This window comes from Bufo bufo, chromosome 1 (genome assembly GCF_905171765.1).
Source record: "Bufo bufo chromosome 1, aBufBuf1.1, whole genome shotgun sequence".
Lineage (NCBI taxonomy): Eukaryota > Metazoa > Chordata > Amphibia > Anura > Bufonidae > Bufo > Bufo bufo.
The window spans coordinates 32,188,048-32,201,033 of record NC_053389.1 but is presented as its reverse complement, the minus strand read 5'-3'; positions in this window follow the sequence as shown (position 1 = coordinate 32,201,033).

Sequence of the window (12,986 nt, the reverse complement as noted above, 5' to 3'; positions counted from 1 at the left end):
CACAGTTCGGCCATGCTAACCCTGCTTTCTAAGGTGCTGGCGGTGCCCCAGCTGCGTTGGCGACCTCTTCCTCTGCCTTCACCTTGTGCTTCCACTGTGCCCCTGCTGTCAGGTGGGAATGCCACCAGCAGCGCGTCTACCAGCGTGCGCTTGTACTCGCGCATCTTCCGATCACGCTCCAGTGACAGAATTAAGGACGGTACGTTGTCCTTGTTACGGGGATCCAGCAGCGTGGCCACCCAGTAATCAGCACAAGTTAGAATGTGGGCAACTCGGCGGTCGTTGCGGAGACACTGCAGCATGTAATCGCTCATGTGTGCCAGGCTGCCCAGAGGCAACGAAAATCTGTGGGAGGTGTATCGTCTGTGTCCTCTGTATCCCCCCAGCCATGCACCAGTGATGGCCATGAGCTGGTCTGGGTGCCACCCTGCTGTGAACATGGTTCCTCCTTCTCCATCTCCTCCTCCTTATCCTCCACTTCGTCTCTCTCCATAACTGTGCCCTTGCTGGACAATAGTGTATCTGGCGTTTTTGGATGCAGGAACCCACCCTCGGAGCCATTTGTGAATGACTGGCCGGAAACCCTACGAAATTATCCCTATTCCTCCTCCTCCTCCTCCTGTGCCACATCCTCTTCCATCATTACCAGCAGCGTTTTTTCAAGGAGGCATAGAAGTGGGTTAGTTACGCTGAGAAAGGCGTTATCGGCACTGGCCATATTGGTGGAGTACTCGAAACAGCGCAACAAGGAACACAGGTCTCGCATGGAGGCCCATTCATTGGTGGTGAAATGGTGCTGTTGCGCAGAGCGACTCACCCGTGCGTGCTGCAGCTAAAACTCCACTATCGCCTGCTGCTGCTCGCACAGTCTGGCCAGCATGTGCAAGGTGGAGTTCCACCTTGTGGACACGTCGCATATGAGGCGGTGAGCGGGAAGGCAGAAGTTACGCTGCAGCGCTGACAGGCGAGCAGCAGCAGGGTGAGAACGCCGAAAGCGCGCACAGACAGCCCGCACTTTATGCAGCAGCTCTGACATATCGGGGTCATTTTTAAGGAATCTCTGCACCACCAAATTCAGCACATGCGCCAGGCAAGGGATGTGTGTCAAACCGGCTAGTTCCAGAGCTGCTACGAGATTTTGTCCATTATCGCACACCACCAGGTCGGGCTTGAGGCTGACTGGCACAAACCACTCATCGGTCTGTTGTTCAAGGCCCGTCCACAGCTCCTGCGCGTTGTGGGGTTTGTCCCTCAAACAGATACGTTTTAAAACTGCCTGCTGTCGTTTACCCCTGGCTGTGCTGAAGTTGGTGTTGAAGGTGTTACGCTGACCGGATGAGGAGCCGGTAGAGGATGAGGAAGCGTAGTAGGAGGAGGAAGTCATCTGCCTCAGGCTCAGCCGCCACTGCATTTACCCAGTGTGCTTTTATGGAGATATAACGTCCCTGACTGTGCTTACTGGTCCACGTATCCGTAGTGAGGTGCACCTTGCCACAGATTGCGTTGCGCAGTGCACACCTGATTTTGTCCCCCACTTGGTTGTGCAGGGTAGGGATGGCTCGCCTGGAAAAGAAGTGGCGGCTGGGCACGACGTACTGTGGGACAGCCACCACCATAAGGCCTTTAAAACTCTCCGTCTCCACCAGACGGAATGAAAGCATTTCAAAGGTTAGTAATTTAGAAATGCTGGCATTCAGGGCTAGGGATCGCGGGTGGGTAGGAAGGTACTTCCTCTTCCTCTCCAGTGTTTGGGAGATGGAGAGCTGAACGCTTCCGTGGAACATTGTGGAGATGCTTGGTGACCCAGGTGGTTGTGTTGCTGGCAGATCCTCTGTTTGCGGGGTGGCCGGTGGCACTGTCACTCCAGAGGTGGATGAAGAGGCTGAGACTGCAGCAGAAGAGGAAGCAGGAGGAGCCAGAGACCTTTCTTGGTTTTTGAGGTGTCTACTCCACTGCAGCTCGTGCTTTGCACTTAGATGCCTGATCATGCAGGTTGTTCTCAGGTTGAGAACGTTTATGCCTCGCTTCAGGCTCTGATTGCACAGCATGCAAACCACTCGTGTTTTGTCGTCAGCACATTTTCTGAAGAACTGCCATGCCAGGGAACTCCTTGGAGCTGGCTTTGGTGTGCTCGGTCCCTTCCTGCGGTAGGCAGTAGCAGGCATACTGTCTAGCGGACTGCCGCTCCGCTTTTGCACCCTGCTCCCTCTTCTGCTGTGCTGGTGGCTCTGTGCAACCACCGCCTCTTCCTCCGAACTACATAGGTCACTCGCATGACCTTGATTCCATGTGGGGTCGAGGACCTCATCATCCTCCACATCATCTTCCACCAGTCTTCACCCCTGCCATCCTTGTCGGTCTGCACACTTTTGAAAGCCCCAGCAGTTGGCACCTGTGTTTCGTCAACCATCGAGACGCGCTGAGATGGTCCTCCCATGTACTCATCTTGAAACATAAGTGGTTGGACATTGGTGCACTCAATCTCTTCCACTTCTGGGGGAGGGATAGGTGGATGGCTCTGGGAAACCCTGCTAACAGAGTCTTTAAAAAGCAGAGGAGACTGCTGCATGACTTGGGGCTCAGACTGCTTGGCTGATTTGCAAGGGGGTGAGGTGAAAGACTGCTGAACATCAGCTGCAGGTGCCAACTCTGATCTTTCAGCAGGAGACTGGGTGAAGGAACTGGAGTCACTGTCAGCAACCCATTCTACTATAGCCTGTACTTGTTCAGGCTTCACCATTCTTAGAGCCGCATTTGGCCTGACCAAATACCGCTGCAGGTTCTGTCGCCTACTCGCAAATAAGGAAGGGCTTTCACTTGTGCGTGTAGCTGGCACAGATCGACCACGTCCTCTCCCTGCAACAGCAGCTCCACCAGCAGCACCACGACCGGGGCAACGTCCCTTATTTGACGCTCTTCTCATATTTCTCAAATTTAGGATCTTGCCCTAAATGGGTGTTTAATTAATATCAGAATAGAACGATAGTATATAAAGGTTGGATCTCACACGTACAGATGCAGACTATGCCGCAATTAAATTTGTTTGCCCAAAATGGCTGTATTTCAAATAACTAAATAGAACGACAGTATCTAAAGTGTGTATCTCACAATGATATATGCAGCAAAGGCTGCAAAATAAACTTTTTGATCAAAATGGGTGTTTGTTTAATAACTGAATATGACAGCAGTATATAACCTTTGAATTTCACACGTGCTGATGCTGCAAGGCCTGAAAAATTGTGTATTTTGCAAAAAAAAAGGGTGTTTTATTAAAAGAAGAATATAACCACACTATATAAATGGTGTATCTCACACGCCCCGATCGAGAGTAGGCCGTAATTAAAGATTTGTGCCTAAAATGGCTGTATTTTAAATAACTGAAACATATAACGCCAATCTGCAATCCCACATGTGGCTTGCAAACAAAAAAAATGAGAAGGTAGCTCTGCTTTCAGGTTAAATACACGCCAAGCCCCCACCCACAATCAGCGACATCCCTGCTGATGCTCATTATTAGCTTTATTCGTGAGCGGGGTGGGTGAAAAGTTAGAAAATCCGGAGTGGATCGTGTGTGTGTCCAGCAAGACTGGAAGCTGCCGTCAACAAAAACACAAAAAAAAGGGGGGCAGACGGGGCTCGAACCCTACATCCCATGGAGCTTCCACTACTCCTTGATGCCAATTTGCCTTAGCGGAGCTAATTGACATGCTTCTGAAAGGCAGGAAAGGCGTATAAAACTCTGGGATGACATCGGTTAAGGGGAAAGGGAGCAAGAGAGGGGGCTCGAACCCCCTACACCCCCACGGACGCTTACATTACTCCCTGAACCGCGAACGACCAAAGTTCGCTGCGAAATGACCGTCGGAGGTGAACCGTAAGGCCATCTCTAGTGCCTATTTCCGCAAGTCATCGACAGCTTCCGCCGGTCTGGCAACACTGCAGCAGCGATTGCAATTGCCAGTTTACCAGAGGCAACGAAAATCTGTGGGAGGTGTATCGTCTGTGTCCTCTGTATCCCCCCAGCCATGCACCAGTGATGGCCATGAGCTGGTCTGGGTGCCACCCTGCTGTGAACATGGTTCCTCCTTCTCCATCTCCTCCTCCTTATCCTCCACTTCGTCTCTCTCCATAACTGTGCCCTTGCTGGACAATAGTGTATCTGGCGTTTTTGGATGCAGGAACCCACCCTCGGAGCCATTTGTGAATGACTGGCCGGAAACCCTACGAAATTATCCCTATTCCGCCTCCTCCTCCTCCTGTGCCACATCCTCTTCCATCATTACCAGCAGCGTTTTTTCAAGGAGGCATAGAAGTGGGTTAGTTACGCTGAGAAAGGCGTTATCGGCACTGGCCATATTGGTGGAGTACTCGAAACAGCGCAACAAGGAACACAGGTCTCGCATGGAGGCCCATTCATTGGTGGTGAAATGGTGCTGTTGCGCAGAGCGACTCACCCGTGCGTGCTGCAGCTAAAACTCCACTATCGCCTGCTGCTGCTCGCACAGTCTGGCCAGCATGTGCAAGGTGGAGTTCCACCTTGTGGACACGTCGCATATGAGGCGGTGAGCGGGAAGGCAGAAGTTACGCTGCAGCGCTGACAGGCGAGCAGCAGCAGGGTGAGAACGCCGAAAGCGCGCACAGACAGCCCGCACTTTATGCAGCAGCTCTGACATATCGGGGTCATTTTTAAGGAATCTCTGCACCACCAAATTCAGCACATGCGCCAGGCAAGGGATGTGTGTCAAACCGGCTAGTTCCAGAGCTGCTACGAGATTTTGTCCATTATCGCACACCACCAGGTCGGGCTTGAGGCTGACTGGCACAAACCACTCATCGGTCTGTTGTTCAAGGCCCGTCCACAGCTCCTGCGCGTTGTGGGGTTTGTCCCTCAAACAGATACGTTTTAAAACTGCCTGCTGTCGTTTACCCCTGGCTGTGCTGAAGTTGGTGTTGAAGGTGTTACGCTGACCGGATGAGGAGCCGGTAGAGGATGAGGAAGCGTAGTAGGAGGAGGAAGTCATCTGCCTCAGGCTCAGCCGCCACTGCATTTACCCAGTGTGCTTTTATGGAGATATAACGTCCCTGACTGTGCTTACTGGTCCACGTATCCGTAGTGAGGTGCACCTTGCCACAGATTGCGTTGCGCAGTGCACACCTGATTTTGTCCCCCACTTGGTTGTGCAGGGTAGGGATGGCTCGCCTGGAAAAGAAGTGGCGGCTGGGCACGACGTACTGTGGGACAGCCACCACCATAAGGCCTTTAAAACTCTCCGTCTCCACCAGACGGAATGAAAGCATTTCAAAGGTTAGTAATTTAGAAATGCTGGCATTCAGGGCTAGGGATCGCGGGTGGGTAGGAAGGTACTTCCTCTTCCTCTCCAGTGTTTGGGAGATGGAGAGCTGAACGCTTCCGTGGAACATTGTGGAGATGCTTGGTGACCCAGGTGGTTGTGTTGCTGGCAGATCCTCTGTTTGCGGGGTGGCCGGTGGCACTGTCACTCCAGAGGTGGATGAAGAGGCTGAGACTGCAGCAGAAGAGGAAGCAGGAGGAGCCAGAGACCTTTCTTGGTTTTTGAGGTGTCTACTCCACTGCAGCTCGTGCTTTGCACTTAGATGCCTGATCATGCAGGTTGTTCTCAGGTTGAGAACGTTTATGCCTCGCTTCAGGCTCTGATTGCACAGCATGCAAACCACTCGTGTTTTGTCGTCAGCACATTTTCTGAAGAACTGCCATGCCAGGGAACTCCTTGGAGCTGGCTTTGGTGTGCTCGGTCCCTTCCTGCGGTAGGCAGTAGCAGGCATACTGTCTAGCGGACTGCCGCTCCGCTTTTGCACCCTGCTCCCTCTTCTGCTGTGCTGGTGGCTCTGTGCAACCACCGCCTCTTCCTCCGAACTACATAGGTCACTCGCATGACCTTGATTCCATGTGGGGTCGAGGACCTCATCATCCTCCACATCATCTTCCACCAGTCTTCACCCCTGCCATCCTTGTCGGTCTGCACACTTTTGAAAGCCCCAGCAGTTGGCACCTGTGTTTCGTCAACCATCGAGACGCGCTGAGATGGTCCTCCCATGTACTCATCTTGAAACATAAGTGGTTGGACATTGGTGCACTCAATCTCTTCCACTTCTGGGGGAGGGATAGGTGGATGGCTCTGGGAAACCCTGCTAACAGAGTCTTTAAAAAGCAGAGGAGACTGCTGCATGACTTGGGGCTCAGACTGCTTGGCTGATTTGCAAGGGGGTGAGGTGAAAGACTGCTGAACATCAGCTGCAGGTGCCAACTCTGATCTTTCAGCAGGAGACTGGGTGAAGGAACTGGAGTCTCTGTCAGCAACCCATTCTACTATAGCCTGTACTTGTTCAGGCTTCACCATTCTTAGAGCCGCATTTGGCCTGACCAAATACCGCTGCAGGTTCTGTCGCCTACTCGCAAATAAGGAAGGGCTTTCACTTGTGCGTGTAGCTGGCACAGATCGACCACGTCCTCTCCCTGCAACAGCAGCTCCACCAGCAGCACCACGACCGGGGCAACGTCCCTTATTTGACGCTCTTCTCATATTTCTCAAATTTAGGATCTTGCCCTAAATGGGTGTTTAATTAATATCAGAATAGAACGATAGTATATAAAGGTTGGATCTCACACGTACAGATGCAGACTATGCCGCAATTAAATTTGTTTGCCCAAAATGGCTGTATTTCAAATAACTAAATAGAACGACAGTATCTAAAGTGTGTATCTCACAATGATATATGCAGCAAAGGCTGCAAAATAAACTTTTTGATCAAAATGGGTGTTTGTTTAATAACTGAATATGACAGCAGTATATAACCTTTGAATTTCACACGTGCTGATGCTGCAAGGCCTGAAAAATTGTGTATTTTGCAAAAAAAAAGGGTGTTTTATTAAAAGAAGAATATAACCACACTATATAAATGGTGTATCTCACACGCCCCGATCGAGAGTAGGCCGTAATTAAAGATTTGTGCCTAAAATGGCTGTATTTTAAATAACTGAAACATATAACGCCAATCTGCAATCCCACATGTGGCTTGCAAACAAAAAAAATGAGAAGGTAGCTCTGCTTTCAGGTTAAATACACGCCAAGCCCCCACCCACAATCAGCGACATCCCTGCTGATGCTCATTATTAGCTTTATTCGTGAGCGGGGTGGGTGAAAAGTTAGAAAATCCGGAGTGGATCGTGTGTGTGTCCAGCAAGACTGGAAGCTGCCGTCAACAAAAACACAAAAAAAAGGGGGGCAGACGGGGCTCGAACCCTACATCCCATGGAGCTTCCACTACTCCTTGATGCCAATTTGCCTTAGCGGAGCTAATTGACATGCTTCTGAAAGGCAGGAAAGGCGTATAAAACTCTGGGATGACATCGGTTAAGGGGAAAGGGAGCAAGAGAGGGGGCTCGAACCCCCTACACCCCCACGGACGCTTACATTACTCCCTGAACCGCGAACGACCAAAGTTCGCTGCGAAATGACCGTCGGAGGTGAACCGTAAGGCCATCTCTAGTGCCTATTTCCGCAAGTCATCGACAGCTTCCGCCGGTCTGGCAACACTGCAGCAGCGATTGCAATTGCCAGTTTACCAGAGGCAACGAAAATCTGTGGGAGGTGTATCGTCTGTGTCCTCTGTATCCCCCCAGCCATGCACCAGTGATGGCCATGAGCTGGTCTGGGTGCCACCCTGCTGTGAACATGGTTCCTCCTTCTCCATCTCCTCCTCCTTATCCTCCACTTCGTCTCTCTCCATAACTGTGCCCTTGCTGGACAATAGTGTATCTGGCGTTTTTGGATGCAGGAACCCACCCTCGGAGCCATTTGTGAATGACTGGCCGGAAACCCTACGAAATTATCCCTATTCCGCCTCCTCCTCCTCCTGTGCCACATCCTCTTCCATCATTACCAGCAGCGTTTTTTCAAGGAGGCATAGAAGTGGGTTAGTTACGCTGAGAAAGGCGTTATCGGCACTGGCCATATTGGTGGAGTACTCGAAACAGCGCAACAAGGAACACAGGTCTCGCATGGAGGCCCATTCATTGGTGGTGAAATGGTGCTGTTGCGCAGAGCGACTCACCCGTGCGTGCTGCAGCTAAAACTCCACTATCGCCTGCTGCTGCTCGCACAGTCTGGCCAGCATGTGCAAGGTGGAGTTCCACCTTGTGGACACGTCGCATATGAGGCGGTGAGCGGGAAGGCAGAAGTTACGCTGCAGCGCTGACAGGCGAGCAGCAGCAGGGTGAGAACGCCGAAAGCGCGCACAGACAGCCCGCACTTTATGCAGCAGCTCTGACATATCGGGGTCATTTTTAAGGAATCTCTGCACCACCAAATTCAGCACATGCGCCAGGCAAGGGATGTGTGTCAAACCGGCTAGTTCCAGAGCTGCTACGAGATTTTGTCCATTATCGCACACCACCAGGTCGGGCTTGAGGCTGACTGGCACAAACCACTCATCGGTCTGTTGTTCAAGGCCCGTCCACAGCTCCTGCGCGTTGTGGGGTTTGTCCCTCAAACAGATACGTTTTAAAACTGCCTGCTGTCGTTTACCCCTGGCTGTGCTGAAGTTGGTGTTGAAGGTGTTACGCTGACCGGATGAGGAGCCGGTAGAGGATGAGGAAGCGTAGTAGGAGGAGGAAGTCATCTGCCTCAGGCTCAGCCGCCACTGCATTTACCCAGTGTGCTTTTATGGAGATATAACGTCCCTGACTGTGCTTACTGGTCCACGTATCCGTAGTGAGGTGCACCTTGCCACAGATTGCGTTGCGCAGTGCACACCTGATTTTGTCCCCCACTTGGTTGTGCAGGGTAGGGATGGCTCGCCTGGAAAAGAAGTGGCGGCTGGGCACGACGTACTGTGGGACAGCCACCACCATAAGGCCTTTAAAACTCTCCGTCTCCACCAGACGGAATGAAAGCATTTCAAAGGTTAGTAATTTAGAAATGCTGGCATTCAGGGCTAGGGATCGCGGGTGGGTAGGAAGGTACTTCCTCTTCCTCTCCAGTGTTTGGGAGATGGAGAGCTGAACGCTTCCGTGGAACATTGTGGAGATGCTTGGTGACCCAGGTGGTTGTGTTGCTGGCAGATCCTCTGTTTGCGGGGTGGCCGGTGGCACTGTCACTCCAGAGGTGGATGAAGAGGCTGAGACTGCAGCAGAAGAGGAAGCAGGAGGAGCCAGAGACCTTTCTTGGTTTTTGAGGTGTCTACTCCACTGCAGCTCGTGCTTTGCACTTAGATGCCTGATCATGCAGGTTGTTCTCAGGTTGAGAACGTTTATGCCTCGCTTCAGGCTCTGATTGCACAGCATGCAAACCACTCGTGTTTTGTCGTCAGCACATTTTCTGAAGAACTGCCATGCCAGGGAACTCCTTGGAGCTGGCTTTGGTGTGCTCGGTCCCTTCCTGCGGTAGGCAGTAGCAGGCATACTGTCTAGCGGACTGCCGCTCCGCTTTTGCACCCTGCTCCCTCTTCTGCTGTGCTGGTGGCTCTGTGCAACCACCGCCTCTTCCTCCGAACTACATAGGTCACTCGCATGACCTTGATTCCATGTGGGGTCGAGGACCTCATCATCCTCCACATCATCTTCCACCAGTCTTCACCCCTGCCATCCTTGTCGGTCTGCACACTTTTGAAAGCCCCAGCAGTTGGCACCTGTGTTTCGTCAACCATCGAGACGCGCTGAGATGGTCCTCCCATGTACTCATCTTGAAACATAAGTGGTTGGACATTGGTGCACTCAATCTCTTCCACTTCTGGGGGAGGGATAGGTGGATGGCTCTGGGAAACCCTGCTAACAGAGTCTTTAAAAAGCAGAGGAGACTGCTGCATGACTTGGGGCTCAGACTGCTTGGCTGATTTGCAAGGGGGTGAGGTGAAAGACTGCTGAACATCAGCTGCAGGTGCCAACTCTGATCTTTCAGCAGGAGACTGGGTGAAGGAACTGGAGTCACTGTCAGCAACCCATTCTACTATAGCCTGTACTTGTTCAGGCTTCACCATTCTTAGAGCCGCATTTGGCCTGACCAAATACCGCTGCAGGTTCTGTCGCCTACTCGCAAATAAGGAAGGGCTTTCACTTGTGCGTGTAGCTGGCACAGATCGACCACGTCCTCTCCCTGCAACAGCAGCTCCACCAGCAGCACCACGACCGGGGCAACGTCCCTTATTTGACGCTCTTCTCATATTTCTCAAATTTAGGATCTTGCCCTAAATGGGTGTTTAATTAATATCAGAATAGAACGATAGTATATAAAGGTTGGATCTCACACGTACAGATGCAGACTATGCCGCAATTAAATTTGTTTGCCCAAAATGGCTGTATTTCAAATAACTAAATAGAACGACAGTATCTAAAGTGTGTATCTCACAATGATATATGCAGCAAAGGCTGCAAAATAAACTTTTTGATCAAAATGGGTGTTTGTTTAATAACTGAATATGACAGCAGTATATAACCTTTGAATTTCACACGTGCTGATGCTGCAAGGCCTGAAAAATTGTGTATTTTGCAAAAAAAAAGGGTGTTTTATTAAAAGAAGAATATAACCACACTATATAAATGGTGTATCTCACACGCCCCGATCGAGAGTAGGCCGTAATTAAAGATTTGTGCCTAAAATGGCTGTATTTTAAATAACTGAAACATATAACGCCAATCTGCAATCCCACATGTGGCTTGCAAACAAAAAAAATGAGAAGGTAGCTCTGCTTTCAGGTTAAATACACGCCAAGCCCCCACCCACAATCAGCGACATCCCTGCTGATGCTCATTATTAGCTTTATTCGTGAGCGGGGTGGGTGAAAAGTTAGAAAATCCGGAGTGGATCGTGTGTGTGTCCAGCAAGACTGGAAGCTGCCGTCAACAAAAACACAAAAAAAAGGGGGGCAGACGGGGCTCGAACCCTACATCCCATGGAGCTTCCACTACTCCTTGATGCCAATTTGCCTTAGCGGAGCTAATTGACATGCTTCTGAAAGGCAGGAAAGGCGTATAAAACTCTGGGATGACATCGGTTAAGGGGAAAGGGAGCAAGAGAGGGGGCTCGAACCCCCTACACCCCCACGGACGCTTACATTACTCCCTGAACCGCGAACGACCAAAGTTCGCTGCGAAATGACCGTCGGAGGTGAACCGTAAGGCCATCTCTAGTGCCTATTTCCGCAAGTCATCGACAGCTTCCGCCGGTCTGGCAACACTGCAGCAGCGATTGCAATTGCCAGTTTACCAGAGGCAACGAAAATCTGTGGGAGGTGTATCGTCTGTGTCCTCTGTATCCCCCCAGCCATGCACCAGTGATGGCCATGAGCTGGTCTGGGTGCCACCCTGCTGTGAACATGGTTCCTCCTTCTCCATCTCCTCCTCCTTATCCTCCACTTCGTCTCTCTCCATAACTGTGCCCTTGCTGGACAATAGTGTATCTGGCGTTTTTGGATGCAGGAACCCACCCTCGGAGCCATTTGTGAATGACTGGCCGGAAACCCTACGAAATTATCCCTATTCCGCCTCCTCCTCCTCCTGTGCCACATCCTCTTCCATCATTACCAGCAGCGTTTTTTCAAGGAGGCATAGAAGTGGGTTAGTTACGCTGAGAAAGGCGTTATCGGCACTGGCCATATTGGTGGAGTACTCGAAACAGCGCAACAAGGAACACAGGTCTCGCATGGAGGCCCATTCATTGGTGGTGAAATGGTGCTGTTGCGCAGAGCGACTCACCCGTGCGTGCTGCAGCTAAAACTCCACTATCGCCTGCTGCTGCTCGCACAGTCTGGCCAGCATGTGCAAGGTGGAGTTCCACCTTGTGGACACGTCGCATATGAGGCGGTGAGCGGGAAGGCAGAAGTTACGCTGCAGCGCTGACAGGCGAGCAGCAGCAGGGTGAGAACGCCGAAAGCGCGCACAGACAGCCCGCACTTTATGCAGCAGCTCTGACATATCGGGGTCATTTTTAAGGAATCTCTGCACCACCAAATTCAGCACATGCGCCAGGCAAGGGATGTGTGTCAAACCGGCTAGTTCCAGAGCTGCTACGAGATTTTGTCCATTATCGCACACCACCAGGTCGGGCTTGAGGCTGACTGGCACAAACCACTCATCGGTCTGTTGTTCAAGGCCCGTCCACAGCTCCTGCGCGTTGTGGGGTTTGTCCCTCAAACAGATACGTTTTAAAACTGCCTGCTGTCGTTTACCCCTGGCTGTGCTGAAGTTGGTGTTGAAGGTGTTACGCTGACCGGATGAGGAGCCGGTAGAGGATGAGGAAGCGTAGTAGGAGGAGGAAGTCATCTGCCTCAGGCTCAGCCGCCACTGCATTTACCCAGTGTGCTTTTATGGAGATATAACGTCCCTGACTGTGCTTACTGGTCCACGTATCCGTAGTGAGGTGCACCTTGCCACAGATTGCGTTGCGCAGTGCACACCTGATTTTGTCCCCCACTTGGTTGTGCAGGGTAGGGATGGCTCGCCTGGAAAAGAAGTGGCGGCTGGGCACGACGTACTGTGGGACAGCCACCACCATAAGGCCTTTAAAACTCTCCGTCTCCACCAGACGGAATGAAAGCATTTCAAAGGTTAGTAATTTAGAAATGCTGGCATTCAGGGCTAGGGATCGCGGGTGGGTAGGAAGGTACTTCCTCTTCCTCTCCAGTGTTTGGGAGATGGAGAGCTGAACGCTTCCGTGGAACATTGTGGAGATGCTTGGTGACCCAGGTGGTTGTGTTGCTGGCAGATCCTCTGTTTGCGGGGTGGCCGGTGGCACTGTCACTCCAGAGGTGGATGAAGAGGCTGAGACTGCAGCAGAAGAGGAAGCAGGAGGAGCCAGAGACCTTTCTTGGTTTTTGAGGTGTCTACTCCACTGCAGCTCGTGCTTTGCACTTAGATGCCTGATCATGCAGGTTGTTCTCAGGTTGAGAACGTTTATGCCTCGCTTCAGGCTCTGATTGCACAGCATGCAAACCACTCGTGTTTTGTCGTCAGC